The sequence below is a fragment of the Macrobrachium nipponense genome, chromosome 20 (assembly GCF_015104395.2).
Source record: "Macrobrachium nipponense isolate FS-2020 chromosome 20, ASM1510439v2, whole genome shotgun sequence".
Lineage (NCBI taxonomy): Eukaryota > Metazoa > Arthropoda > Malacostraca > Decapoda > Palaemonidae > Macrobrachium > Macrobrachium nipponense.
Genome location: NC_061089.1, coordinates 44,729,625 through 44,735,736, shown reverse-complemented (window position 1 = coordinate 44,735,736; position 6,112 = coordinate 44,729,625). Strand labels below are relative to the sequence as shown.

Sequence of the window (6,112 nt, the reverse complement as noted above, 5' to 3'; positions counted from 1 at the left end):
ACATAGAAAAAGAAAAACACAATCATGCGAAAGCAAACGACGATGAAGCGGGCAGAGAGCGATGATACACGTCCACACGCCAGCAGGCCGAAAGCAAAAGTGATTGTTACCTCCCAGTCGCGCGCGCGCGCCTGTCGGACAAGCAGTTAACTACCGAACCCCTTGTTCGAAAGCTTACGACCTATCCAGCTGCCGCTAGTACCTTCCTATTGTAAAAGGACCGAAGGTTTGTATGCCGTGTCGGAACAAATACAAATTTCATTGTTATTCTCGAGCTAAGACAGTCAACTATCTATCTCTCTCTCTCTCTCTCTCTCTCTCTCTCTCCCTGTCTCTCTCTCTCTCTCTCTCTCTCTCTCTCTCTCTCTCCTCTCTCTCTCTCTCTCAATGTCAAATGATGAATTATCTGTATCATAATATCATTAAATTATTATGTACAAAGTTAATAATAATAATAATTCCATTAATAAATTAGTTCTTTTAGACAACTAAATTGTTTTCCAAAATAATTCTTTCGGTAATAAACGTCCATCAGCTGATTCTAAACGTAAAACAAAAGACAAAACTAGATTTTTATTGCTGTATTTTGCTGTTTATACATTAATATTATAGTTGGGTGCTGTAATCATTACAGTAAATCATGTTTATCATAAATATGTTCATTCACGAAATAGATATACTATGTACTTTTAGTTTGGTGCAGCAGCCAAATCATGAAATTATAATTTTGTTTGCTGATCTGATGCAGGGAAATTGAAGATCGGAAAGAATAACTTTGAAACTGTCTTGAATTTAGTTTAAGGTGATAGTTGAAGAAATATTTGGTGCTTGAACTAAAGTAGGCAGTTATAAGCATCGAAATAGTGGTCTTGGGTGGGTTAATTATTAAAGTAGGTGGTTTAAAGCAATTTTCAGGTGGGGTACCAGGATAACACGGGTATTTACTTATCACGGGGGGTTCTGGGCCCTATCCCCCGTGATTAACGAGGCCCTACTGTAGTCAGCAGGGGAACGAGAACGCCTCACTCTTTCTCTGCTCACGGATCTAGAGCGAGAATCTCGTCTAGATCTCCAAGATGAAGGCTCCCTTAAGACAGATATAACTTTGTCTCTACTATTAGTTTTGGCATCGTTATGAGCGTCGGAGAGCTCGGCCTCGACCTTTCATCCAGACGGACACTGCCTTCCACGAACGTATCTGCCGAGGTTGCCAACTCCCTATTTTTCGTACTTTTAATAGGAGCCTTATCGTCCTTCGTACGTATTTTGAACGGCCTTACGGGCGAAACTGGGACCTGCATTCTATCGTCTGCTGCACCTTTCGCCGCCAACGTCGATTTTACCAGCGGTATTGTAGTTTTTTGTTTTTTCGATCCAAACTGGCAAACTCCGCATCGGCCGCTAGTCCGTCGGCCGTCGCCTCTCTCACTTGTTCAGATTCTGCGAACGGCTTTGTCTGCTAACTTGTGCTTAGTAGCCACTGACTTCCCGACCTTCCTCCTGCTGACTTGGATATGGCAGTCTTGGTCGAAGATGAGGAAGAATTGAGTCTTCTCCTCTTAGCCCGAGGATCCGCCAGGAACTCCTGAATCCTCCTCCAACGCTTGACTGGCGCTCGCCGTGACGTTATCGGACTTAGCGATGACGTCGAACTAGAGGAAGAAGACGAAGAAGGCGAATCACACTACTATTTCTTTAGGTCTCTCTTATTCATTCTCTCCTCTATATCCTGTAATTTCTGCATTACAGTTTGTATTGACGGGTCAGAAGGCGTATTAGCGTCTGGGTGCAGCGAAATAGGCCGAGAAGCAGTCTGTGACGTCATCACGCCTGCCATATCGATGTGTGACGTTTGTTGCGACGTCATCCCTCTCGTAGGGAGAGACTGAGAGGTTTCTGCTGGCAACCGCACGCTTGCTGCCAAACTACCTCCCACGTTCTGCATCTCTGTAAACATGAGTTTGATGGCAAACCCGCGGCATTAACTCCCATAAATTGCAAGCCCGGGGGATGAGGAACATTCAGCGCTGCCGGACCCTGCTGGAACCGTGACGTCATATAATGCGCAAGCAGACCATCCACGGTTGGTACGCCTGGTAGGCCTAGCGCTGACCATGTACCATCTAACCTATGCGCTTGAGAAGCAGAAGCCTGGAACAAAGATGGTGGATCTCCCCCTCTACTTGCTGGGAACAAAGGAGAGTGCATATTATTCATAAAATTACCCAAGGGCCCTCCTGACGTTTCCGATACTGAACCGCTAGGAGAAACCGAAGGGGTATGAGACAAATCAAAAGCAGGTGGAGAAACATATGGAGCAGCCTGGTTTATTGCCGATACAAAAAAGAAGCCGGTAAGGTTTGGTCATCCAAAGATGGCTTCACCACCTTCCTTTTGTATTGACTTTTCCCATAGAACTTCTTCCACAATTCCACCGACCAACCGCGACGAACAGAACATGGATTAGTAATTGTACATACGTTTTCCCTGCACCTACTGCACGTTGGATGAGGATCCGTCGACACCGAAGTTAGGAACCTAGAACATGGAAAGCCACTGACTCCTGGGTATTTCCTTTGTTTCCTCTTCGAAACGGTAGACGATCCCGATGTTGAGGCAAAATTCTCCATCATACCACTTATACACTCTTTCCTCACACTGAGCACACTCGGAGAAAGAAAAGGTAATAAGAAATGAAAAATGAAATGGATAAAGAACGGGCAAACTGAAAAACCTGCTTTAAATCAGATAGACAGTAACACATCTTATCTTAAAGGCGGTAGGAAAATAACTGGTGGGTCACAGGTAGCCGTGGGCATTCTGGGTATACCTGGTATAGATGCCAATAGTCCCCGGATCTCACAAGTGTAATTTTAATTCTACCGGTTTCCAGCTTGGCGCTAGTAATTCCTTATGTTAAGACCGAAGGTTTGTTCCGTATATGAACAAATTAAATTTTTTATTATCAACCTGCAACACAAGGCAAATACAACCATGTAGAACATTAGGTCTTAAATTTTAAAAAATGAGCAAGAAAATATTGGTTCTAGTACTGAAGTTGCGGAGCGAGTGAATCTCCGCGGACCGCCGATTTTCTTGTTAGTGTGTGCTGTCAGTAAAAACTTGGCGAAACGGCACTTCGTGCCTTGTACGCGTATTTAAATATTCTTGACAAGCTCGTTTGATCTGGCAAGAGGTATTGTTTCACTGTGCTCACTAGCCTCAGGGATAAGATCAACTGGGCACTTGGATAAGAGCTGTAACTGCGTACCACGGATGTGCAAACTACACGAAGTTGCTAATGCATAATATTGCAGTCATCCTTCAGTCGCAACCCACTAGCATCTCTTGGGCTAAGGCTAGCCTAGGGTGGCTATCTTGCGACAAGGGCTAGCCTAGCATAGTCTAGTCTACTAGGTTGTCTGCCTTTTTCATCGTTACTCTTAGAAATATCAAAGCAGTTCATGAAGACTACCGGTATTGAGGAGAATTATATTTTAAATATCGTAGGCTAGACTTCGATAGGCTAATTAGGTATTGGGCCTGGCTAGGGCATAGGGCTAGATCTAGCCTAGGCCTAGTAACTTGAGACTAGACTACCGGAAGACTAGGAGGGTTTTTTAAAGAATAGCCTGAGCTAATAACGACATTATTGATGAATGATTTATCCGTAGCACATATACTTCATAAAATGAAGCACGACATGATATTTATAAAATAATAAAATACGCGTCGACTGCCTTCATGACATCCATCAACACATCGAGACGACACCCAAAAAGTTTTCTTTGACATCCTATTTACATCGATATTGATTAGTGACAACAGTTTTCCTTGTCAAATTTCTATACATGTAGGATTCGCCATACCAAAACTAATATTTGGGCTCAACATTTGGGATAATTTAAGATAGAAATGGTCAAAAATACTTGCCAACGCAGAGCGGAGTTGAGCGGGTTACGACGCAACCCAGTCCTTGTCCTTAATGATGAATCTCAACCCAACCTTCGCCTTTGCTTTTGAAGAAATGTCTTGTCATCTTCAGTCAATTAAACTGACGTAAAATTCACTCATATATTTCTCCTGATCATGTAATGTACGAAAAAGTAATATATAACAATGAAAACATGACCAAAATTATGAAATGTGTCAATCGCGTAAAAAAGTCAATATCAGTAAAGGCAAAGTATATACATGTAGTGACTTGTGCCAACCACTGTATCAACAATAGGTATATCAAAACTGCATTTAAAGAATTGGGTTACGGATTTTTTATGGGTGATAATCATAGCGATCATGCGAGTAAATTTTTTTTAATGCCTTCACAGTTATGAAACATTGCTGTGTAACCCTCATATTAATTGCACCTGGAAAAAAGTGTCAGGTCTAGATATGTCCACTTCTCAGATAGGACTCTTCTTTTAGTTTGTAGGGGTGGATCTCATTATAAAATTATATATTGAATGCAAAGCACTGAACAATATTTTTCTTTCTGTTGCTCTTCTTGTTATGGAGCTCACATTAGGAAACGTCGGCATCATATAATAATTTTGCATATCTAGTTTTTTTGAGTATTCACTTACATAAAGTATTTTAATGAATGAATTAATAATGATGATGATGATGATGGGTTCTTTTGTGTAGGCTGGTTTCCCAACAACGATTGTTATTGATAACATACTATTAAAATAAAACAATAGCATAATGATCTAGAGAATCTAATCTTTAGGAATGAGTAAATATAACTTATTGATTCTAGAATTTTGCCACTTGTCATAATTATGTCTAGGATTCTCATCATCTCGTCATAATTGTTTTATTGCTGATCATCATTTCGTTCTTCCAAAAGCTTCATTTACCAACTTCTTATTCTTTGAAAAATTATTCCGATGTTTAAAATAGTTTTTCGTCTCTCGGGAAAATGATTGAACAGTCTTTGTCTTACTGTCGTTAAATTCAAGGGTCCGTTTCTAAACATCTTTGCTGAATCCGGCTTCCATCGCTCCATATTTGTTCATACTCCTGTTCTTATTAATTAATTTGGTGATATACCTCTCCCTACATATATATTTCTCTAATAGACAGGTAATGAACTAAATTGTGGTGGGAATGACATCCTCTGGAAACTTGTTCATATTAATTTAGCTGCCTTGATAATAAAGTTATTTCCATCATTAATTGGGTTGCTTTTTATAGACTCAAAATAACCTAGTTTTGTGATGGCATAATCATGCACAGATATTCTTGAAGTATCCATATTTACAGTACCTACCTATTCATTTATGACGGCATTGCTCCCTTCAAGATGGTAAAAAAAACTGACGGTTTCCCACTGTTTACGTTATTACCAATAGATATGACAAGTTATATATTGTTCAGTATGACTTCATGGCTTGTGTATCTCCTTTACTCTTAAAAGCTGGATTTATACTTAAACATTTTATCGGGGCCACTGTTACAAACTTTCTATGGTTTATCATGAAAATTCACGACCATTTTCTTCAGTATTATTGTAGAGAATAGAAAATGGACTATGTCTTTTCCAGGCTAACCTTATAATTTTTTCATATTAGTCTTCACGGTAATTCTAAGCCCTCATTCCGCGGTATAGTAGACTATGGAAGTTGACGTTTTCTTACGTTATTTTACTTACGGAACAAGAATCTTTAGTAAAATTTGTTCGGACGACTGTAATTTAACCGCCAGGGGCCAGTACTAAACACGGCGAAATACATTGGACGCCTAATCCCTAGTGGATGTCGTATCCGTGGTTACGTTCCTTGCAGTCCGTGCGGAACTATTCTTTAGAATTACCCTGCAAGAAACGTATCCGCAAATACGACATCCACTAGGGACTGGGGCGTCCAATGTATTTCGCCGTGTTTGGTACTGGCCCCTGGGGGTTAATTACAGTCGGTCGAATAAATTCTACTAAAGATTCTTGTTCAGTAAGTAAAATAACGTAGAAAAACGTCAATTGCCATAGTCTACTTTACCGCGGAATGAGGGCTTAGATTTACCGTTTTGACAATCAGTATGACAATCGACATTTTTGGTCAAAACTAGCAACGTTTAATGTCTATTTTAGTTTGGCCGAGGTTATTTCCAGAGT

General features: G+C 40.4%; 1 protein-coding gene across 1 annotated transcript in view; it reads right to left on the bottom strand.

Annotated features, from left to right (window-relative positions):
- LOC135225345 (CBP80/20-dependent translation initiation factor-like) overlaps positions 1-4,067 on the bottom strand; it is a 152,091-nt gene extending 148,024 nt beyond the window's left edge. Inside the window, exon 1 of the mRNA XM_064264682.1 lies at positions 3,934-4,067. The gene's annotated coding sequence lies outside the window, so the exon portion shown is untranslated. The remainder of the gene's footprint in view (positions 1-3,933) is intronic.
- Positions 4,068-6,112: the final 2,045 nt, after the last annotated feature.